Here is a 26,685-nt window from a genome sequence, read left to right as displayed (position 1 = left end):
ATTTCTAATACATGCGAAAAGGTTTACGTCGGGACAACCAAAACAAAATTAAAAACAAGGTTAAGTGGGCATAAATCTGACCAAAGAATAAAGAGCAAACCTATAGAACAAAAAACTGCACTAGCAGCACACTGTGCCGTAACAGGACACACACCTGACTTAAATGACGTACAAATACTGTCACAAGAAAATAACTACAGACGGCGATATATGTTGGAAATGCTCCACATCATTAATGTACCATCAAAATATCGCATTAGTTACAAGACAGATACTGAGAATTGTGCTCAAATCTACCGAAGCACTATTGAGAAACACAGAAATTCTTCAGTTGGAAAATACCTTAGAACATGAGTGGAAGTAGAATTTTCGCCAATTTATTAACGTAAAACAACAAAATGTAATTATTGCTAAATTTATATTTTTGGTATTTAAAAATTTTTATGTAACAATATGTTATTGTTTTTTCTATTTAAAGTCAAAAAACCCTGATGATGATCGTCGAGGACGATCGAAATATCGGTAAAATAAAGTGACACATTAAAACCAACTACAAATTGTTGTTTTTATGTTTTGCATGACCTCAAGCCAAACCAAAACTCCAAGAATAATAAGTCCAAAGGTCAACTATAATACAACATAAATTTTAAATAAATAGCTAATTGGCGAAGTTATTATTTTGGACATGAAATATTTATTTATTTATTTATTTATTTCAATTTTCATATGCCCAGTCTTTCAACCTTAAGGCTGTATACTACAGTATAATGTTCAATTTAATATTATATAAAATAGCTTAAATATAACAAGGGAGGGATGTTAGAACTACTCAAAAAAATAATTACTATGTATAAAAAAGGGGACAGTAATTATAAAATAAAAAAAATGTAAATAAAAAACATTTTGATTAATTGAATTTTGATACTCCAAGAATGGAAAGAATAATAAACTACTCCAAAAGAAATACAGCATTTACAATAAGAGCAATATAAATATTCATAAATAATATTAAATTTTTTATTTTTTGATTAATGAGAATTTCAAAAACAAATATTTTATGAAAATTCATTATTTTTTATGAAACTTCAGATCATTAAATGCAAAGTAAGAATTTGAACTACTCCAATAAAAACTACATTTACATCTGAATATGAAATGAACCACTCAGTGATGTGCCTAAATATTTCAAGCAAAATACGACACAGTGACTACATTCAAATTCACATGTATGCAGCATAGGAAAAAAAATATTTAAAGCATTTGAGCTATAAGCGGATAATATGAAAATTAATATAAATAGATCACAATTGGGAGTAACGTGAAACAATATACTCCAACATTTTTCTGCGGAATACATCTAGTGAAAGACCAAACACTCCTCTTAAGGGCAGTGGCAATACATTATATACTCTAGCTACTCGAACAAGAAACGATCTCTCTAATGGAGGTGTGAGCAAAGGAATGCGAATTTGGGGGTTCCGATATGATCTTGTAAAACTGAATGAATGTACAAAGTAAAGTGGCGTCTGCATCTTAAAGCATTTGTAGAAGATAAGGCATATTCGTAAATTAATAAAATCACGAAATTTGCAACCTAAAAAATCAATAACAAAAGGAGTGACATGCTGCAATCTTTTAAGCGAATAGACAAATCTTACTACTCTAGTGATTTTATAAAATGCCCTTAAATGTCAAATGAATTGACAAATTGCAGCCAACATTTTCTGAAAAACCTTTTTTTTTTAAACTTACGTATTTAGGCGGGTTTTCAAAACAATATGGATAGGATTAAAGCGCAAAAATTTGCGGGGATATCGATAGATAGGGCTTTTTTAAACTGAGTTTCGACAATATATAGAGTACCATTTTAGCGAATATTTTGGAACTTTTGTGAGGGAGGTATCGGAAGGTCCACTCCTTTCATCTTCCACCTTCGAATTTCATATAATATTCGAAGAAATATTACGATATCCAAAGTGTGGGAACGCAGTATTCGGTTCGAGCTCTCCAGTCTCTACATATGGTGCCATAGGGGTTTTTTACAACTTTCGGACTTTTTTCTCAAGAAGTATGGACTTGCCCTTGAAAAAACTTTTACCGTCGTAATTGAGGCAGCGAATGCAAGTTGCTTCAACACAAATCAAAGTGATTCGAGAGCAGGTCTTAAAATTAAATTATCCAAAAATGTGTGAGGGAGGTACCCGACGGGTACCTCTCCCACAACAATTCGCAAATGTTCGAAAAAATTGTTCGCTCGATAACTCTTGAAGGCAGTTACAGATTTGGTTCATATTTGCACATCGGCAACATTTGGTAACTTGATAAATTGATAGAATTTTTTTTCGCAGAGGACTTATTTTTGCGGCTACTAATCATAATAAATATGAAAAATATTTTTATCTCTACGGAAAAAAATTCGGGGTTCAAAGGGTTAATAAAGAGGAATTTAAATGGTTTTCAAATATAGCAAAATATACATTTGGGTCTTAAAAAAATTATTTATTATTTTTTGTATTTTTGTTTCATAATTGTTTTAAAGATACGGGACACACTCCTAATTTTAATGATGTGGAAATGTTAACCCAAGAAAGAACTACAAACGCAGAAACATGCTTCATATGCTACATATAATTAATGTACCAATAGAAAAAAGAATAAACTATAAGATGGACACAGACCACTGTGCACAAGTTTGCTGAAACACTATAGAAAAATACAACAAAAAGTATTAATTAGTTGGAAAATACTCGGGTTAGAAAGAGGATGTGTCGGATGGTTGTTTAGTAGAGAAAAACTAAATGTAATTATATTTTAACATTTATATTTTGTTTTTATATTTTAATCAAAAAATTTGTTATTTGTTTCTTTTATAAAGGAAAAATGGTGATGATGATTTTCGAAGAACGTCGAAATATTGGAAAATAAAAATTATGTAAAAACTAAACCCATTGTTTTTTAATTATTCTGTAAAAGCCAAACAAAGAAATAAAACTTTAAAAAAGTCCAAAGGGGAACTATAAAAATAATAATAGTTTTAAAGATATAAATATTGACCCCGTGAAAAAAAGTGATAAGAGAATCAGCATTCGGATTATCTTTTTAGTCAGGTGAAAATACTTGTTAGGTGAAAAGAACTCCTTATGACAAATCATTGGCAGGAATACTCATTCCAGTCAATTATTGATTGTCTGATTACTTCAGGCAATGATGATTGTAGACTAATATTTTTTCAGTGGTTCTTCAAGCATTTCAGATCTTTAACGCGAACGACTGCCTAGTGAACCAATGATCAGCCCATGTGTATAAAATGAATGAACAGATTTTAGGCAACCTGTTCCGGGTTTAGAAAACAGAGTTATACCTTAATATATCCACAGACAAAATTCTAGGGTAGCTTTAGTCTGCAATCGGCACACAACAACAACAATTTGAGCAAACACTGTTGTTAGTGCATGGTTTTTCAATTAGTGAGTTAGTGAGAGAAGCTTGCTCGCGAGTAAAGGGCTGCAGAATGTTGATTTAAAGTCTGGCACTAGATGGCAGCTCATATTAATCTATTATATAATACTAGATAAATTTAAACCCATGACTTACATTGGGAAATTATTCCCGAGGTGGGCATCATGACAAAAAAGTGTTCCGATTTTGGAGCTATTCTTAAGAAGTATGCGATCGAATGATTCAAAACCTAACATATTTTTAAAAAGTTCCATGTCATTCAATTGTTGTTTATTTTTGGCCAATGGATGGATTCACTGTGCGTTTGTACTATTCCACAAGTTTTTGTTAGATTTGCACACATGGCTTAATCAGATATATGCTGGAAATTTTATGTTTTGCACAATAAGGCTTCAATAGTCGAATACGGCTTGAATGATGACCGCTAATAAATGTGGTTTCTGTAAAAAAGCTTCCCTTACAGTTAGCTTCCTAAAATTGAATGAATTGAAGGAGAAGCTACCATAAAAGAACCCGAAAAGCAATTCAGCATAAATTTACAATTATACAAATGACAAAACCCTTTATTTCTATAATTTTCTTCAATTGTGATAATCATAAAAAATCGTCAACGTTTTTCCCAAAGAGATACACTCGATTCAGGATGAGATACCTTAATTTAATTCTAAATAAATACTGACGACATTTATCGATTTCTATAATAAATGTCTCACTTTGTTCATGGGTGGTACGGCTTATCGTGAATTTTTGATTTTACAGGTTTTACAATTTTTCCGATTTAGATTTAATTTATAAAAAACGATTGTCTAAGTCTGGAGTTTCCCCCATTGGCTTAACTTCATCACTTTCCTCTTTGCAGAGAAAAATGTTTACAAAACGCACTGACAGCTTGCAAAATTAACTGATCGCTACCAATATCATGATTTCATCCCGGCGAAGGGAATTATCAATTGGCTTTTCAGTTTTTGAAATGATGAATTTTTTAGTGAAAACCTGAACTCTTTAAGCATCGAGTATTCTCATGTTAATGAGAATGATGCTCACTTTTCGGCTTTCCCAAAAAACACCAGAACAAAATATTTGCAAGCTGACAGCACGATTCAACTAAGAAATCATCGATTTCTGTTAAGTTGAAATAACATCAACACAGTTTCCTGTGAGTATGTCGTTGGAATTTTATTTACAAAATTCCTGTGTTGATGTTATTTCAACTTAACAGAAATCGATGATTTCTTAGTTGAATCGTGCTGTCAGCTTGCAAATATTTTGTTCTGGTGTTTTTTGGGAAAGCCGAAAAGTGAGCATCATTCTCATTAACATGAGAATACTCGATGCTTAAAGAGTTCAGGTTTTCACTAAAAAATTCATCATTTCAAAAACTGAAAAGCCAATTGATAATTCCCTTCGCCGGGATGAAATCATGATATTGGTAGCGATCAGTTAATTTTGCAAGCTGTCAGTGCGTTTTGTAAACATTTTTCTCTGCAAAGAGGAAAGTGTTGAAGTTAAGCCAATGGGGGAAACTCCAGACTTAGACAATCATATGATTGAATCTTCAACTAAAACAAAACAAACATTTATAAAAAACAATAAAAAAAATAATTTTTCTTTCACAAAAATATAATTAAATAGTTTGTGCGTAACCTTTAGCCCTATTTAAATATAATCTATAATAATCAAACTTTTATTTATTTTTGCTACTGGAAAAATATTTTGAGAAAAAATAATAACGAATACATAAAAACTACTCTTTTATACTCGTAATAATCATAATGCCTCGTAACACAATGTTTTCTTATCGTTACTAGAATAACATCCACTAATCAATCATATTTGCTTTTTCTTCATAACAAATTGTATATTATCGCATTTCATAACGATTTATTTCAAAAATATTACCTAATCAACAATAATTGAAGATAAAATTGACATTTATCCAATCGAAAATGTTTCGGTTTGAATTTCTACAGATTACTTTGAATTCTATATCTTAATATGATTTTAAAATAATATCGTATTGACAACATTTCTAGACATTGATAAATGAAGTTCAATATGTAATTCAATCACTTAAATCGTTCCCAATTTATTTTGAATTGTGTCAATTTTTTTATTTTCAATTCGATTGGTTTATTGGCACAGATAAAACAGATATACATATTTGCTGCAGGACATTTGTGTTGTTATACATTGTTATGTAAGTTGTATTTGCATACGTACATTGATATATGCAATGCATGTATTAGGATAATATTTGAAAATCGCATAAAATATATATGTAAATGTAAATGCATTTGCATGCACACATAAGGACATTACCATGGACACTAAGCAATTATGTGTTTGTTATAACAGAGTTAAGTGCTGCTAGAATAAAATATGAAATTTAATATAAAACTATTTAGTCATAACAATGACTTTAAAAATGTAGACACGGATTATTCATTCTAATGAATTAATTGAAAATAATTGCATCTCAATGTTTGGCTATTAATATGTATAAATGATTGATCACAATTTATTTATTCGAATTTTTAAATGTTTACGTAAAGGTGTTGGATTATGATATTCGCAAAAGTTAAAAAAAAACGGGTATAACATTTGCTTGTATGAAAAATTCTACCACACAGCCTTGTATGAAACTAAAAATTGTAAGAAATGTCTTTCACTTTTACTCTATGGCGGAAAAATTCAGCAATTGTGTAAAAAAGCAAATTGTATTAATTGACATTTACAACGGGGTAATGGCTGAGGTGGCCCGATACAGAACATTTGTCCCATAAGCCGAACTAATAGTAGATATCCAACCCAACGATCTTCTACTGTGCCCTTACAGTTTTGCATACCACGATTTCTTATATTCTGATATATTATTACTTGTTAACTTGTTAAGCCTTCACCTTACCACTTTGTGCACACCCAATTTTGATAACCGCACAATTCTCTTGGAGTAAAGAAAACACCACTGATTTTATTTTGTTTTTCAACTGCACATATTGACTACATTCGGTCTGGGTGACATTCAATACCTTCTTCCATACCATCGGTACTACTGGATACAATATCACTGTGCTACATTTTTAAGGTGATCTCGTGCAAACAATTCGAACTGAGGATTTTTTGAAAGTACAGACCCAAACGACAAGAAACCCTAGTTGGGTTTTGTTGTGTCATATCCAGCTCGGATTTTATGGCCCTATCTAAACCTGGTTAAATATTGAGTTTTTAAAGAAATTCAGGGCTATATCTCTGAAACCAGTGCGAATCTTCTTCTGGCCTCTGAAGCAAATTTGTAGATAAGAACAAGAATAAAATATTTGGAGAAATAATGAACTCGAAAAACTACATTTATTGCCTCAAATTTCAAAATATTTGTAAAAATTCCACAATTTTTATACATTTCACACCGTATCTCCAAAACCGTTAAGTTTTTCTGAATATTTTCTTTTGCAAAAATATTCCCTGGAATGTAATACACAACTCTTCAGAACATGTCATTGTTGTAAAATGCCTCCATGCCTCTATTTTCAGAACATTTTTCAACGACCATTTAATAAAAATGTCAATAATGTAGTGAAATCCGAAATGCGAGAATAAACTGTTGGTGTGAACTGTGTTTGAAATACGTGTTGTAAAAGATGTGATACAAAATACCGCTGAAACAACATGAAGTAAGCATTTTAGAGTTTCAGAATGTTCTAAAGAATTGTTGAGAACATTATTTGGAAGATTTTTGCAAAAGGTTACTTGGTTCAACTCCCAATAGCTTAGCCGATACTGACCAGAATATTAGCAATTATGTAAAATTTTCAATATTTTATAGATTTTGATGCCCTAGATGGAGTTCTTTCTATATGGTCTGTTCAAAGGATAAGTTCTACTAGTTCAGGGCTACAATATTGCCAACGACAGCAAGGCCAAATTCCTAATCGTTTCTGAGATAAAGGCCCGATAAATGCAAAAAAGTGTAATTTTAGCCCGGTTTAGATGCGGCCATAAAATACGAACTGGATCTGACAGGACAAAACCCTACTAGGGTTTTTGTAGTCTAAATATGTACTATCAAAAAATGCACACTAGAAGTTGTTTGCATTTTCAGTGTTGCATAGTGTATTTTTCCATTCCTCTAATATGTTATTGTCATTATACAATTGGGTAAGTTATGAAATACTACCTACATTAGGGTTATGATTTTTTTACTTTTTCTTCTCAAAAACAATTTCCTGTAGCAGGAATGAATGAACTTTTGCCTATTAATCACTAAGCTACCGTTCCACTGAAATATAAAAATTTAAGCACCAATCGATTTAATTTTTTTTTTTTTTTTTTTTGAAGAAATGTATGATATGAAAGAAAAATTCTCAAAAATTATTTCCTGTTGCACGAATGGGTAAACTTAAGCATACTTACAACTAAAATAACGTTTAATCCATTCAAATATTGGAAAAGGTAATGCACCAACCACTTTGAACAATTTTTGAATTTTTTGTTTTTTTTTTTTTATTAACAAAATTAATTAAAAAAGCCTTTACGACATTTTTATGATTCTCAGAACTAAATAAAATTAGTGAGAAACAAATGAAAAAACGAAAGAAAAGAAAAACAAACCCCTCTAAAGTTGACGAACCCCGCAAACGTTTAAGGACCATGATCTGCGAATCTGCACCTGGAATGTTCGCACTCTTTATAGAGAAGGTGCAGTTTTCGCATTTTCAGACGAACTTGAAAAATACAAGGCCGATATTACTACCATGCAGGAAATACGATGGAGTGGGACAGGCGTCACAACAACACCTAAAGGTGACGCACTGTTTATAGCTGCCTCGTCACAAAGCATGAGTTTGGTTGCGGATTTGTAGTTGGTTGGAGATTAAAACATCTGGTCTCCAGCTTCACCCCAGTGAATGAAAGACTTGCTGAAATTCGAATAAAAGCTAAATTCTTCTACATCAGCTTTATTTGCGCTCATGCTCCCACTGAAGAAAAGGATGAACAGACCAAAGATATATTTTACGAGCGCTTAGAAGAAACATATGACTGTTGCTCTGTCCATGACATTAAAATCATTCTAGGCGATTTTAATTCCAAAATTGGAAAGGAGAATATCTTTGGCCCAAAAGTCGAGAAATTCAGTCTCCATAGTGAAACATCTGACAATGGTATGAGGCTGATAGACTTTGCAGCTGCAAGAAACATGGTAGTTAGCAGTACCAGATTTAAGCATCTCGATATTCATAAGGGCACCTGGCTGTCGCCAGATCAGAAAACAAGAAATCAAATTGATAATGTTGTGATAGATGGAAGACATTCACCGAGCGTGTTGGATGTACGATCGTTCTGAGGCGCAAACATTGATTCGGACCACTACCTTGTTGCAGCAAAGATACGCACCCGCTTTAACGTTGCAAACAAAGTACGAACAGGCAAAACACGAAAGTTAGACATCGGTAGGCTGCAATCACAACAGATAGCCACATCATTTTCCACTAAAGTAGCCCAATTGCTTGATCAAAGCAGTCCTCATCCCGATAACATATCAGCGCAATGGCAAAACATTGCCCACTCCATGCAAAGAGCCGCAAAATCCATACTTGGATACCAGAGACCTCCACCAAGGAATCCATGGTATGATCAGGAGTGTCGTGCTGCCACCGAAGAGAAAAATGCGGCATATAGGGCTACATTACAATCCGTAGCAACGCGTAGCGCACGAGAGATACAGGGAGAAAAGGAGAGAGGTGAAACGTCTTTTCCGTAGGAAAAAGAGAGAGGTGGAAAAGCGGGAGTGTGAAAAAATCGAGATGTACAGGAGCCAGAATGAAGTCTGAAAATTCTACAAAAGAGTCAAGCATCAAACTGATGGCTGGTACAGGCACATCCTCCTGTAGAGACCAGCAAGGTAATTGAGTACACTATCTGTACTCAGGATATGGAAAGAACATTTTTCAAAACTGTTAGTATCCAATAGCAGCGAAGACGACGAAGATACCACAGTCCCAATCCCAGAAGATGGTATTGAATGTACACCGCCCAGCCAAGATGAGGTAAAGACAGCAATAAATCAGCTGAAGAATAATAAGACAGCAAGAGCCGATGGCTTACCTGATAAGATATTCATCAACTAGTTAGCACCATCTGGCAGGAAGAACGAGTACCGGACGATTGGAACTTGAGTATCCTGTGCCCCGTCCACAAGAAGGGAGATAAGACTGTATGCTCTAACTATAGGGATATTGTGCGAACGACTAAAGCCTATGGTCAACGAGATAATTGGACCATACCAATGCGGCTTTAGACCTGGAAAGTCCACCATTGACCAGATATTAACCCTGCGGCAAATCCTGGAGAAGACCCAAGAGATGCAGATCGACACCTACCACCTTTTTGTCAATTATAAATCAGCCTTCGACAGCCCGCTGCGTCCAAAGGTATTCCAAGCCATGAATGAATTTGGTATCCCCGCAAAGCTCATCCGTCTTTTTAAAATGACTCTAACTGACACGAGGTCCTCAGGTAAAATAGGAAAGAACGAACCTCTCCGAAGAATTTGGTACCAAAACAGGCTTCAGACAAGGAGAGAGCCTTTCGTGTGATCTTTTCAACATCCTGCTGGAAGAGGTTATACGAGAGGCAAACGTCAAAAGAAGTGGCACAATCTACACCAATAGCCACATGTTACTTGCTTACGCTGATGATATAGACATCATGGGCCGATCAGTAAAAGAAGTAACTGATACCTTTATGAAGGTCGAAGGAGAATCTGTTAAAGTGGATCTGGCGGTAAACGGTGAGAAGATTAAGTGTCGACGCTCAATGCCTCCAGTGAGCTCGGACCGACTGTGGAAGTTGGTTCCTATAATATTGAGGTAGTAAGAGACTTCGTCTACCTCGGCACCTCCGTAAACACAACAAACGACATCAGCTGTGAAATAAAAAGAAGAATTGTATTGGCCAACAGATGCTACTTTGGTTTAAGTAAGCAAATTAAAAACAAAGCCACATCTCGTCAAACAAAAATAACGGTCTACAAAACACTGATACTACCCGTGCTGATGTATGGCTCCGAAGCCTGGGTACTTGCGCAAGCAGACATGGCAGTGCTTGGTGTGTTTGAGAGAAAAATTCTTCGAAAGATCTACGGACGAATCTGCGTTGACGGTTGACGTCGCATAAACCACGAGCTGTATCTGCTATACAACGACATCAGTATTGTTAAACGTATTTAGATGCAGCGATTGCATGGCTAGGCTATATTTTAAGAATGAGCAATGATAGACCCGCTAAAAAGGCGTATATATACGGACCGCTTGGCGTGCACGCATAATTGGCAGGCCTAGGAATAGATGGCGCAACCAAGTGGATGATGAGATGAAAAGGCGCGGTATTCCAGAGTGCGAAGCAACAAATAGAGAGAAATAGAGATCTTTTCTTAGTTCGGCCTATGAAACAAATGTTCTGTAATGGGCCAGCTATGTAAATAAGTAAGTGAGAAACAAATTGTTTAAGTTAGAATTGATTATTTGATTTAAATTGGCTCTATGAATTACATAGACATATTCGTTGAAATCTCCTCATTCCCATTTATTACATCCCTGTAATAGTATGAGAGATTTCAACGAATATTCACTTGACAACCGCCCTTTTGAAGCATCTATGCAGATGTCAACACAATAATAAAGAAGATCGATCGACAGCTTGACTTGCAAGCAACACCCGCGCTTTATCGTAAGCCTTTGTACATATCGTTGTACTTATTTCTTTAAGGTAATATTGTTTACCATAAATAAACACCGGCAGTTGAGCCAACCTTTTATTAAAACTATCGTGTTTTTATTTTATTTCTATTTCTTTCATATTGACGGCCAAACGTACGCATTGGGCGTACTGGCTCCATTGGGGAGCCTCGATACACTTGTTCCCTCCAAGTCCCTATAGTGCGGACTAAACACAAATGTTAAGTCATTTTGGTTATCTCATGTGGCTCTACAGTTTATTTACAATTATATATCTGACTACAGGTACTTCACAAAATTGCCCATAATTCGGATAAATTTTAATTTTCAAATCATTTTGTGCCTAAGGTTTTTTCACCGAATCACTTTATAATTTAGATTTTATGTAATCTTATATTAGAAACTCATTACGTTATGATGCAGGGTTATGAGGTTGTAAAAAAGTCATAACCCTAACCAACATACATTTAAACTCTCTGACAATTCCCACATGGTTCGCATGATATTGTTTTCGAAATTGTATCATAATGTTCTAATAGTTAAGCCTCAGAACAAAATTCAACGAATATTGCCATCATTTTGATTCGCCAATATACAACATGTTGAAGCAAGATTTTTTTTCACATTCGGTTTCCACATTTCATATTGGACTCACGTTCGTGAACTGTAAAATTTGGCAGTTGTTTTAATGAAACTGGTGGCAAGATTGTTTCTTTTGTTTCCACGAGTCTCATCTTTAACAACTGTAACTATACAAGCTGTCAATTGTATTTCATTTTGAGTGTCAGTGAATGCGTGACTGTTACAAAGAGTGAGTGAGTTTGACATTGTCAATGGTGGCTTTCAATTTGCAGTGGCGATTTCGGACAGGGACATTTCATCGGATAGGATATTCCGCATTGCAATTGATTTTATTTTTTAAAAACAGAAAATAAAAATGGTCCTTGACACAACTTTAATAAAGAAAGAAACTTTTGTTTTGCTATTAATATGGCTTTACAAAATAAATCAAGCAGCTCTGTGTCACCATCCCATCACAATAATAAACCAAGCCGCACATATGATATACTTTACCCATATTCTACGTTCCTGGCGTAACTAAAAAAAATCTTTCAACAATTCTTAACACCAGACACGTACTGACAACCAACGTTTAGCCACCACAAAGGAAATGGAGGACAGCTAGGCTCTGTTATCGTAATAGTCGCAGTAACATCAACAACAGTCACCAAAAAAAAGCTGCAAAGTATGTAAGTTGACTCTCAATTAGGAAATTGCCACATTTCAAATATCTGATATCTCAGAATATGAGCAGCATGAGTGTGATGATATTCGCCGTTAAACAAGTTTTTGTGCCTTTCGTTAAATGACTTCGGGGGGATTATCGTGTGTGAAGTGTGTGTCCTGTTGCGAACAGTCATAATGGTAAAAGAAAAATACATTTAATCGGCTTAGCACAGCATGACTTTATGCTTTAGTGGTCAAATGGTAATAGTTGAAGACATTTTATTTGCCACATGTTGAAATGATTGATGCTTAAGAAATTTAATTTTTCCCCTGTGAATTTTGGAAATGTGAGGAAAGTAACTTTAAGTCTATTTTTCCACAGAAGAGGTAATAAGTTGTTAAATATCTCTATTTATCAGTTCATAAGCTTTAGAAAGACATTAAGCAGGTATCAGTCAGGTTTTTGTCTATGACTGTAAAACAAACAATTAAGTAAAGAATACAGGCGATCTGGGCCGACAACGACTACTGGTCAGAACATTTTCATGAGAAAAACCTCTTTTAGTTTACAGTTTCCACTTCACGTGGAATGTATCTGGTCAATCTAAAATAACAGCTTTAAGTTACTATGATTTGATGCCGGCAAATACAGAGAAAATTAAATCTGTTCTGCAGAAAATAAATGTTTTACCCAGACATACACTGCCGCATACCTGAATAGAACCCTCCTTTCAATTTTCAACCTCCATTTTTTCCGCCTAATTTTTTTTATATTTTGTTTCATGTTTTTATAAGTAAACCTAGTCATTCATTAGTATTCAAAACCGATTTTTTTAAGAATTATACATCAATAACAAAATAAAGTCAAAAATTCAAGTAAAAAATGTGGATCATTTGAATAGAACCCCCCCTTTAAAACTTGGGTATACAGAAAGATTGTATTAGAATATCGATGCATATATTGGAAATATTGCCAATTATTTCAAAATCAAAATTTCCAAAAAAATTTATTTTTTTCTTTTCGCACTACATTAACGATTTTTGGTACATAGGTTAAGAAAAAATTCCACAGTACAAATCCGCTCGCGAGCAATTTTTGGTTGTTGCGGACAAATGTTATCGCGGTTTTACTTCTGCTTTTAAGAAAAAATTATTATAAAAACGCTAATTATTTTATTGAGCACAATTGTCACTAAAAAGTTATAACGAAGTGGCGGCATTAAGTAGATTGCATAATATTTGTAAAATGTTACTCAGCATTTGCATTTGCATTTACACAAATTTGACAAAATCTTTAATGTAATCCGATTTTTTTGAAAATATACGTCCATTTACCTTAAAAATTACAAAAAAGTAACAGTTTTAAATAAAGACTCCAACGGGAAATCAAATGAGACCAAACTTATAATCATGGGGATAGTAGTTAGGATATTATAGCCAAAATAAACATTTTGGTTTGGAATAATAGTTTTCACATGCATTCTAGAGTTGAAAATATTGGAAAAATTCTATAGGAGTACTTCTTTTATTTTTCTTGAAACTCCCAAGAAAATGGGAGGATTTTGCTTTATCTACATTCACATAGAAGGTTTCCTATTGAGGAAAGTTATCGGGTTGTTGAAATAAATCATTAGACTTCTTAAACGGAAATAGAGTTCAAATAAACCGATTTAACTTATATGCATTATTAAAATATGTGCAAATCGCGTAATTATCAAAATCGTTTTGTCCGCATGTGATTTTCATGTACAGCAAGACCATATCTTTTAATTTGTATATATTTTTCGAGATATAAATTGGACGCTTAGATGTAGCATCGGCTGCATCTAAGCATTAAAAAACCTATAAAACATTTCTAATTTGCGCAAGGTACAATAAATTTTGTTCCGCATCCGGTTTCAGTGTCACCACGAAAGTCTGGAATTTCTCGTATCTCGCGTTTTAGTAGATGGAATTTCACGAGTAAAGATTTATTAGATCCGCAACGTAAAAATCTAAAATTTGCAATCAAGTACGAGTAAATCGAATGACGATGGTATAGGACCGAAAAACATGATTTTTAGAAAAACCTTCGCACAAAATTTTCGTATTTGGATACAGATTTCTGTGAAGCTGTGTAGGCTACATTCACGACACATATCTCAAATAACTCAGAATCGCGAGTTCTACAATACTATATACGATTTTTTCAAAAACCTGTTTGCGAAACGAAATTAGAAGAAAATTTCAAAAAACACTTAAAATCTGGCTTCAAAATGTCAACATCATTTAATGGTAGACGCAGATGAAATTTTGAGAAGTTATACACAAGTGAGATGATCCATACTTAGTTGCCTTCCACTTTTACTTTGACGGGAAAATCGTGAAATATGTGGTTTAATCACAAATAGAGAGAAAACAAAAAAAGACACGTTGGCTTCAACCCATTTTTACCCATTATTTAACATAAATGTAGCCACAGCTTCCACGCAAATTAACTTTTAAGGCCAATATTTTTTGCCAAGTCTAAAAACATTTTATTTTATCCGAAAGCATTTAATTTGTATAATATTCAACCAAATTTCGCGAGTTATTAAAGGCTAAACGAAGTACTTTCAGTAATATTCAAGATAAGGATATCCCTCCCCCGTATATCCTGTCTTTCTATAATCATGTGTAATGCCTAGCAGGAGCGCAAATAATGTCCGAAAACATCACATTGATAGCTTTTGTATAGGCAGATCCTCCAGTAGAGGCGAACAAGATAATCTGGGAACAGATGCCGATTATGTGCTCAGGTTCCGAAAAAAACATTTCTTCTAACATTTGGTATCGAATACTAACGAAAACGACGAAGTTGCCACCTCCGGGCTAAGATAACTTAAAAACAGCAATAAACCAGCAGAAAAATAACATAGCCGCGCGAGGCGATGTCATACGGGTCGAGCTGTTCAACACTGGAGGCAACAAGTTTGATGCATTAGTTAGTAACATCTGGTAGGAGGAACGCGTACTCAATGAACTCATATTGTTTTAAAATCGCTAAATTTGCTAAACTTATAAACGCATCGGTTTGTAAACTAATTTGAGAGACAATGGTTGTGGTGCCCCCGAAAAAATGTTCTTAGTTGGGCCCCAAAATCCCCACCACAGCCACTTTTAACATATGTTAAAGCTCGAAAACTAACGAACCGATTTTCATGACATTTTCTGTAATGTGCCGGGGTACACGTAGGCATGAATATCGAAAGTGCAAAAAAAACTGTTGATAACTTTAATATTCGCAAAGAATAGAGGTAGAAAATATATATTTTTAAATTATAATGTATAAAGTTCATACTAAGTTGTCATTAAAAAAAGGACCAACGGAGCAACAACGCGGACCCGGGTCTGCTAGTAACCAATAAAATCAAAATTAAAAAATATTTTAACCAGTTTAATGTAAAATACTGATCATATTCATTATTAAATAAACTTCCATAATTACTTCGAATTCAGACGTTGGAATATTTTGCACAGCATGGTTTTTCAACAAATTTTATGGGCATGTTACTCACACTCAAATTATATAATTATATTACACAATTATTACAAGGTAGGGAGAGGCTTACTTACTTACTTAGCTGGACCATTACAGAACATTTGTTCCATAAACCGAACTAAGAAATGATCTCCAATTCCCTCTGTTTATTGCTTCGCTTTCTGTAATACCGCGCCTTTTCATCTCTTCATCCACTTGTTTGCGCCATCTATTCTTTGGCCTGCCAATTCTGCGTGCACCGCCATGTAGCTCGAATTTATACGCCTTTTTAGCGGGTTCATCATCGCTCATTCTTATGATATGGAATGCCAACGCAATCGTTGTATCTCGATACTTATCTGTACGGATGTCGTTGTATAGCAGATTATGTTCGTGGTTCATACGACGTCGATATTCACCGACAACGTAGATTGGTCCGTAGATCTTTCGAAGAATTTTTCTCTCAAACACGCCAAACTCTGCCTTATCTGCTTGCGCAAGTACCCAGGCTTCGGAACCATACATCAGCACCGGTAGTATCAGTGTTTTATAAAGTGTTATTTTTGTTTGACGAGTTGTGGCTTTGTTTTTGAAGTGCTTACTTAAGCTAAAGTAACATTTGTTGGCCAATACAATTCTTCTTTTTATTTCAAAACTGATGTCGTTTGTTGTGTTTACGGCGGTGCCGAGGTATACGAAGTCTTTTAGTACCTCAAAATTATAGGAACCAACTTCCACAGTTGGTCCGATCTCAATGGACGCATTGCGCGTCGAAACCATCAACTTGGTCTTCTCGCCGTTTACCGCCAGACCCACTTTAGCAGATTCTCGTTCGACATTCATAAATCATCAGCATAAGCAAGTAACATGTGGATATTGGTGCAGATTGTGCCACTTTTATTGACGTTTGCCACTCGTATAACCTCTTCTAGCAGGATGTTGAAAAGATTAAGGATCGAAGTCTGCTTTATAATCGACAAAAAGGTGGTATGTGTCGATCTGCATCTCTTGGGTCTTCTCCAGGGTAAATGTCTGGTCAATGGTGGACTTGGCAGGTCTAAAGCCGCATTGGTATAGTCCAATTATTTCCTTGACCATGGCCTTTAGTCGTTCGCACAATATCCCTGACACCATCTTGTAGGCGATAGGGAGAAGACTTATGCCCCTATAGTTGGAGCATATAGTCTTATCTCCTTTCTTAGGGACGGGACACAGGATGCTCAGGTTCCAATCGTCAGGTACGCGTTCTTCCCCCCAGATGGAGCTAACTAGCCTCTAGCCTCTGGTTTTAAACAGATCGGCTGGTAAGCCATCAGCTCCTGCTACCTTATTATTCTTCAGCCGGTTTATTGCTGTCTTTGCCTCATCTTGGCCGGGTGGTATACATTCAATACCATCTTCTGGGAGTGGATCTGTGGTATCTTCGTCGACTTCGCTACTCATGGATACCAACAGTTTGGAAAAATACTCTTTCCATATCCTTAGCACACTGTCTGTATCAGTTACCAGATTACCTTGCTGGTCTCTACATGAGGATGTGCCAGTTCCAAAGCCATCAGTTTGATGTTTCACTCTTTGGTAGAATTTTTGAACTTTGTTCTGTCTCTGGTACATCTCCATTTGTTCACACTCCCGCTTTTTCATCTCTCTCTTTTTCCTGTGGAAAAGACGTTTCTTCTCTCTCCTTTTCTCCCGATACCTCTTTCGTGCGCTACGCGTTGCTTCTGATTGTAGAGAAGCCCTATATGCCGCATTTTTCTCTTCGTTAGCAGCACGACACTCCTGGTTATACCATGGATTCCTTGGTGGAGGTCTCTGGTATCCAAGTACTGATTTCGCGGCTGTTCAGATGGAGTGGGCAATGTTTTGCCATTGTCCTGATATATTATCGGGATGAGGTCTGCTTTGATTAAGCAGTTGGGCCAGTTGAGTGGAATATGCTGTGGCTACCTGTTGTGATTGCAGCGTACCGATGTCCAACTTCCGTGTTGTGTCTGTTCGCACTTTGTTGGCTACGTTGGCTGGTACGTACCTTTGCTGCAACAAGGTAGTGGTCCGAGTCTATGTTTGCCCCTCGGAACGATTGTTCATCCAACACGCTTAATGCATGTCTTCCATCTATCACAACGTGATCAATTTGATTTCTTGTTCTTTGATCTGTCGACAGCCAGGTGCCCTTATGCATATCGAGATGCTTAAATCTGGTACTGCTAACTACCATGTTTCTTGCAGCTGCAAAGTCTATCAGCCTCATACCATTGTCAAATGTTTCACTGTGGAGACTGATTCCTTTCCAATTTTGGCATTAAAATCGCCTAGTATAATTTTAATGTCATGGGCAGGGCAACGGTCGTAAGTTTCTTCTAAGCGCTCGTAAAATATATCTTTGGTCTGTTCGTCCTTGTCTTCAGTGGGAGAATGAGCGCAAACAAAGCTGATGTTGAAGAAATTTGGTTTTGATCGAATTGCAGCGAGTCTTTCATTCACTGGGGTGAAGCTGGAGACCAACTACAAATCCGCAACCAAAATCATGCTTTGTGTCATGGCAGCTATAATACAGTGCCTCACCTTTAGGTGCTGTTGTGACGCCTTTCCCGATACATCGTATTTCCTGTATGGCAGTAATGTCGGCCTTGTACTTTTCAAGTACATCTGCCAATGCCTAAACTGCACCTTCTCTATAAAGAATGCGAATATTCCAGGTGCAGATTCGCAGATCATGGTCCTTAAAACGTTTGCGGGGTTCGTCAACTTTAGAGGGGTTTGTTTTTCTTTTCATTCGTTTTTCATAGTAGGATGTTTTTTTCTAGGGGAGGGTTACTAACCCGACGCCCAAACCCAAGTTTTAACGTTCTTATGGGTGAACGCGCGGCAGTTGTTAGGTCACTACTTTAACGGGTGTTATAGGCAGTTCCCCAGGTGACACCATGGAGAGGTCAGTATCCACTTGAGATGAAAGAGGGACCAAGATAAATCCTGGGCTTTGCCATGTTAAAGCCGGTCACGTAGGGAGAGTCAATAAACGCAATATCTACATTACAGAAGAAAACAAGTAAGCAAAGGCTATAGTCGGACGGGGCCGACCATGTGATACCCTACACCACAACCTGTAGGAATTAGCTATGTGCAACCGCCTTGCACGCTGAATGTCCGGGTTCGATTCCCATAAAATTGTCAACGGTGGCAAAATACCCCGAAGTGAAAAATTTGGTTCTAATCGGTAGATCCGTTCGAGAGTTATCGTGCGCACCAGCCAGCTAGACATTAAGAGAGACAGATGAACAGACAGGGCTAAATAGACTCCAAACATACTTGGGGTCTAAAACCAATATTTCGATGAGACACATCGTTTGTTTTTTTTTGTTTGTTTTTTGTTAGGGTAAATCCTGAGGTATAAAATAGGTGGCGAGGCGACCCCATGTTGCAATATTTGTATAAAAATCCAATTTGACAAACTGAACTGAAAATTTCTCTGTCATGATAGAGACAATTTGTAGCATGGGAGGAAATTGTGGTTCTCTACACAAAACCCATTATATATTGGGCAGTAGGCCGGTTATTTAGCAGACACATTATTGCAATTTGCATCAGGGGAAAGGTCAGTAGTTATTATTCCATATGTAGGCTACTTTGCCGGTATATGCCCTCCAGGAATAAAAATATGGACCAAAAATAAAATTTGTATATTTTTCATACAAAAGTAATGGTCCATTTCACCCGCTAAATAATATCAGATTATCATTCAAAATTGCAGGCATCTTCTTTGACCTAAACTCTTACCCGGTGAAAAATTTCGTGACTATTGGGGTAAAATTGCGACCTCTAACGAGTTTATAATTACACTATATACGAATAACTGAAAATATTGGGATGTAACTCTGTTATCTGATCATGCACACCAACACAACTGGCATCAATTGAAAGGTCAAGCGTTCCATTTCCACGGGTAGCTTACTTGTCCGGAATGTATCTTCCAGAAATAAAGATATATGTAAGTTGTATATTAAAAATTTTCACAACTTTCACACAAAAGTTGTGGTCGATTTAACCCTCTAAATATTATCTGATCGCCATCTCAAACTGCAAGCTTCTTCTCTGTCATATACTCTTACCTTATATAAAATTTCGCGTTGATCGGACTATTATTGCAACCTACAGAGCCGCTAGAAAATTGAATAAATATTATGTTTTTGGTCCATTTCACCCGCTAAATATTTCTCGATCACCACCAATAAGAATAGGGATCTATTCTGGCCTGAACCCGACCTCCATACAAAATTTCGTGACGATCGGTCCATAATTGCGGCCTGGAGCGTGTTTACAATTTATAATGGTCAGACGGACGGACGGACGGACGGACACACATCTCAAAATCGCTTTATCTCGTCGAGATATGGTATACCAACATTGGGGGTCTCCGACGAATATTTCGTGGTGTTACATGAATTTTTACCAAAACAAACTTATAATACCCTTTTCACATTGTGGTGTAGGGTATAAATATGTATGTACGTATATTCAAAGAGTTTGGAACTTGTACATCTGTTAAGAAAATGTGATAAAAATAAAACAATGGAATCACCACAAAATATATTAATTAAATACATGCATTTTTACGATCGTACTTATCATCCCTCATTGCAATACAAATCGTTCACAATAGACAAGTTTTTGGATCCACTAAATATATTCTATATTCTGTATAAGATATGTATGTAAATATACATGGTTAAATGGTACTTGAAAGTAGTGATGTGTGCCTGTGTGGGTTTGTATTCAGGGTTAATATGCAATGCAATTGCAAATTGAAGATGCTGCTCTTGCGTTTACTGTCAAGTGGTTTCAAAAAGAACTGCTTAAATTCAATACGTACGCTACATGTCACAGATAACTAATCACGCTCTTTATAATCTCCGTAACAAATTGTAATTTATTATGTAATGTAAGAAAGAAAATGTTTCTAGCGGTAGCTATGCAACAATCCGGTCGTATGAAATTTAAAATCTAAGAAATCTTTTTACCAACTATTTAGGTATGATCTAAAGTAAAGCACTACTACTTTCTACTTAACTAAATGTCAGTGCTTGCATCGTACACAAAAACCGAATATAACTTCCCACTTTCTGTAGCAACGTGTTTTTTTCATACATATCACCACGCACACTTCTCGCATCTTTAAAAAAATAAATAAATTGCAAAGCAAACACATATTTCATATGTCGAAAGTGCACTTCACGGTAAGCTGTTATGGATTTTCTTTCGGATGCGCACACATTTAAAGTGGTTTAAGTGCATTACCCTGGTGCATGTTCGCACGTAGTCGTGGCATCGCTATCTCTCACATACTCTGGATTCATTACCTTCATAAGAAGACAAGTAAATTGAAACTCTTAGCCATACACGCGCACACGAACGCCCACTTCAGCACACATATCACATTCATCAGCATCATTTAATTACGGATTAAATTGGAAAATTTAATTATCGGCGTTTTTATGATACATGCACATTTATGGAAGTAGGTGTTCGTGAAATGTTTTTTATAAGTTTTTACGTAATAGCCAATAATCAATGGCAACACAAAAACTGAAAGAGTTGCGAAAAATGAACAGCGAATTGTTAGGTATGTATGTGTGAAAAGCATTTGCGTCAGAGTAAAATATGCAACTAAATGCTACATAAAAATGATACAGGATTTCTCATGTACCAATTCGTTGTTGTTGGAGTCCATGGAAGACGAACATGTTTTTTTTGTTAAAAATACCTAAAATTTATATTTTGAAAATGAAAAAATTACTTGACTTTTACTTTTTTTTAAATTTGCATTCCCTCTTTTAGTTCAAATTTTTTGTTTAGAGGTATACAACGAATGGACCGGTTGAACTTTTTTTCGTTTGTTTTCACACATTATTATCTGCATAACATACGAGGGCTGAACAACTATCTGGCGAATATTTACCATCAAAAATAGTTTTATTATTTTCTTAAGTAGTCAACAGCATGATTAATACGATTTTTCATTCGATCAAACCAATAATTGAATCCCTTTTCCACTCCGATTTAGATACCTCCACAACATTGTTTTTGAACGCTTTTACAGCAACTTGTGGATACGAAACTCGTTGACATCGCCTTTTGTCTTGATATGAGGGAATCAAATGATGCCATTGGGGGCAAAGTCAGGGCTTTACTGCGGATGACCCATCAAATCTACTTTTTGGCGCTGGTTTGAATCGACGTGTGAGAGCTCGCATTGTCATGATGCAGAATGATTCGTCTTCTCTAGTTCGTTTTTCGAATTTCTCAGAAGATTTCTGGCAAACAAATTGTAGTGTAACACTCAGAATTAACCGTCTTACCGTATAGTGGCTACACGGTCAGTTTTGCCGAAGAAACAGGCTACCATATGCTTTGATGTGCTTCTTACAGGAGCAACTTTCATTGGATTTGGCTCGTTTTTGAAGACCTAAACGGTCCGTTGGTGTTTTGTTTCGGGTTTATAAGCACAGATCCAAGATTCGTTTGTGATGATCTTATAAACGTCGTTTGAAGCACAACGATCGATTTTTTTTCTTCAACATTTCTTTGCACCAATCCACAAGGGGCTCGTTTTGAGCGATTGTCCAGTTTTGCTGGATCTTACGGGATCTTACGAGAAAAATTCATTTTTGCGGCCAGATGTGAATGCAATATCAAATGATATTTTCGTAGGTTTTACCGATTTTGAGATATAGAAGCTCAAATTGAGACAATGCACTGACTGTATCGGCTCCTTATAAAACAATGCACTTACTGCATTTTCCCAAATTAAACTTATATATCTTGAAAATGGTACAACCTAAGAAAAAATAAGTCATCCAAGCTTGTAGAGAATTTTTTCAGCTTCAACATTTTCTTTAGACCCATTTTGATATGACTTGCGGTTTCCAAGCAAAATCTTGAAGACTTAAGATAAAAAACTAAAAATTTGAACTGAATCTCTATGTCTCAAAAACGGTAAAACCTACGCAAAAACCTGAAGGTCAGCCTTGTAGAAAAATTTCACAGCTAAAACATTTTCTATAGACTCATTTCGATACGGCTTGCGGTTTCCAAGCAAAATAGTGAAACCCTAAAAAACCCTAAAATTGTCAATTTTGATCGCGTTTTATTTAAAAATCCCTCCGGCGATTTTTTCTGTTTATTTTATTTTTCTTATCTATGAACATTGCTGTTTCAGAATCCGAGAAATCTTGCCATGTGTAAGCGGTTTTCATCAAAAGTTAGTTAAGACGCACTGAGCATGATATTGTTTTATAAGGAGGCGATACACTCAGTGCATTATTTCAATTAGAACTTCTATATTTCAAAAACGGTAAAACCTATGTGGAGAATTTTCACAGCTACAACATTTTATTTACACCCATTTACATAGGGCTCGCGGTTTCCAAGCAAAATCGTGAAAACCTAAAGAACCCCTAAAAATGTGAACTTTAATCGCGTTTTATTTGAAAATCCCTCCGGCGATTATGTTGTTTCTTGATATTTCTTATCCATGAGCATTGTAGTTTCAGAATCTGCAAAAACTTCCTAGGTGTAAGCACCTTTTATTTAAATTTAGTTAAGACACACCGTGACATGTAAGCATTCTTCGGAACCGTTTTCTTAACGGTTTTTTAATTTAACTGTATAAGATATTGTTTTTTATCTAGTGGCGAGATACAAGGACGCATGCTGTGGCCGAACTTCCCGAAATAAAAATGTTTCAAACAACTTTTGAACATTTGACTTTAAAAAATAAAATGATCTCCCTAACTGAATTTCAGTGTACGTTGATGGCCCTGTGGATCACCCACTTTTAATTAACGGCTCTTGCTCTTCTTTTATCTGAATTTTACATCTTCCTGTCTGAAGTTTTTATAGGTTCATAACCGTCTCTTGTTTTTTCGACAATGTAGAATCCAGAATATCGCCAATAAGTATCGCATGATCAACAGTATCGATTGCTTCGGATATTAGGTTTATGATTTGTTAATCTTTTTCCTGAAAACTGATGTTCTTGTAGCCTATTATTGACTATAAAAACTTTTATTCAATTTAAATATTGAAAAAGGTCCCGCACAAACCGCTCTTAATTGATATGATATATGAAATAAAAAAAAAAAAAAAAAATATATATATATATATATATATATATATGTATGTCCAACGGCAATTTTAAAGACGGTAAAATAATTCCACTTTGACCCCATTCTTAAAATTATTTGGACCTGATTTAAGGATATTTCTCGAAAATCGGTATTTTCCTCAAGAAATATTAAGCCTGCAATGCACTTTGTACATACCGGTTAAAACGAGGACTTCATACAGGCTGCGGCAATTTCGAGGCGCTGTTCTCAAAATTTTCACTACGTCAAACGCAAAATGGGTTGCCACCACTTTGCTTAAATTTTCATAGCATCTCTCAATCAAGTTGAGCGCCTACGCCAAATAATTTATCGGCGTCAATTTTAAGTCAATCCGCCATTGGTTTCATTTGAAAAACATATGACCGCAAATGTAAACAAAGCAGTAACATTAAAAAATTAATTTTCAATTTCAGCATGTCTTTTATTGTACCGTGATAACTTAAAATTTATGTGCGTCCGTTCTAAAACTTGTAATCACGCTACAGGTCTAAATTTCGATTGGATCGTGCTCATGGGGGTCCCTGCGAGGAAAAAGCCTATTGTGTTTGATGATGGTCGGATAATACACAGGGGTCGGAATAGACAAACAACTTATGTGGAGAAAAATTTTTTTATTCATATGCGATTATTTCCATTTCTACTAGGGGTGTTTCAAAGTGTGTCAATGAAAGAAGAGAACATAGCCTTTATAATAATGCGAAGTAGGTTGGAGTAGGTTGTTAACCAATTTTTCATTTTTGGGCTTTAAATTGTAATGACGAACATCACAGGTTTGGATGGGGTACTTCCAAAAGCAAAGCCTTTTACACTGATGTAATGTGTGTTGGCGAAAGTGCTTATAGAAGCAACCTTTCCTTCAGAAAGTGTCTATAGAAGCAACCTTTCTTTCAGAAAGTGTTTATAGAAGCAACCTTTCTTTCAGAAAGTGTCTATAGAAGCAACCTTTCTTTCAGAAAGTGCCTATAGAAGCAACCTTTCTTTCAGAAAGTGTCTATAGAAGCAACCTTTCTTTCAGAAAGTGTCTATAGAAGCAACCTTTCTTTCAGAAAGTGTCTATAGAAGCCACCTTTCTTTCATAAAGTGTCTATAGAAGCAACCTTTCTTTCAGAAAGTGTCTATAGAAGCACCCTTTCCTTAAGAAAAGGACTTTAGAAGCACCCCTTCCTTTAGAAAAGGACTATAGAAGCACCCCTTCCTTTAGAAAAGGACTATAGAAGCACCCCTTCCTTTAGAAAAGGACTATAGAAGCACCCTTTCATTTAGAAAAGGACTATAGAAGCACCCTTTCCTTAAGAAAAGGACTATAGAAGCACCCTTTCCTTTAGGAAAGGACTATAAAAGCACCCTTTCCTTTAGGAAAGGACTATAAAAGCACCCTTTCCTTTAGGAAAGGACTATAAAAGCACCCTTTCCTTTAGGAAAGGACTATAAAAGCACCCTTTCTTTCAGAAAAGGACTATAGAAGCACTCTTTCTTTCATTTCAAAAACCGACTAAGAAGCATCCATTATTTCAAAAACCGACTAAGAAGCATCCATTATTTCAAAAAGGGACTATAGAAGCACACTTTCTTTCAGATAGGGAAACGGACTATAGAAGCATCATTTATTTCAGAAAGGGGCTGCAGAAGCACCCTTTGTTTCAAAAACCGACTAAGAAGCATCCATTATTTCAGAAAGGGACTATAGAAGCACCCTTTCTTTCTGGTAGGGACTAATAAAGTAGCACCCTCTCTTTCTGATAGGGACTAATAAAGTAGCACCCTTTCTTTCTGATAGGGACTAAAGCAGCACCCTTTCTTTCAGAAAGGGACTATAGCAGCACCCTTTCTGTCAGAAAGGGACTATGGCAGCACCCTTTCTGTCAGAAAGAGACTATAGCAGCACCCTTTCTGTCAGAAAGGGACTTTAGAAGCACCCTTTCTTTCTGAAGCCATCTTTCTTTCTTTCTGAAAGGACTATAGTAGCCCCCTTTCTTTCTGAAAGGGACTATAGATGCCCCCTTTCTTTCTGAAAGGGACTATAGAAGCCCCCTTTCTTTCTGAAAGGGAATATAGAAACCCCCATTCTTTCTGAAAGGGTCTATAGCAGCACCCTTTCTTTCTGAAAGGGTCTATAGCACCACCCTTTCTTTCTGAAAGGGTCTATAGCAGCACCCTTTCTTTCTGAAAGGGTCTATAGCAGCACCCTTTCTTTCTGAAAGGGTCTATAGCAGCACCCTTTCTTTCTGAAAGGGTCTATAGCAGCACCCTTTCTTTCAGAAAGTGTCTATAGAAGCATCCTTTCCTTCAGAAAGAGACTATAGAAGCACCCTTTCTTTCAGAAATGGACTATAGCAGCACCCTTTCTTCCTGAAAGGGACTACAGAAGCATTCTTTCTTTCGGAAAGGGACTATAGAAGCACCCATTCTTTCAGAAAGGGACTATAGATGCACCCATTCTTTCAGAAAGGGACAATAGAAGCCCCCTTTTGTGTCAGAAAGGGACTATGGAAGCACCCTTTCTTTCAGATAGGGACTAAAGCAGCACACTTTCTTTCAGATAGGGACTATAGCAGCACCATTTCTTTCTGATAGAAATTATAGCAGCACCCTTTCTTTC

Source organism: Musca autumnalis, unplaced genomic scaffold, assembly GCF_047663935.1.
Source record: "Musca autumnalis isolate F117 unplaced genomic scaffold, ASM4766393v1 scaffold_2, whole genome shotgun sequence".
Taxonomy (NCBI): Eukaryota; Metazoa; Arthropoda; class Insecta; order Diptera; family Muscidae; genus Musca; species Musca autumnalis.
This window is presented reverse-complemented; position numbering follows the sequence as displayed.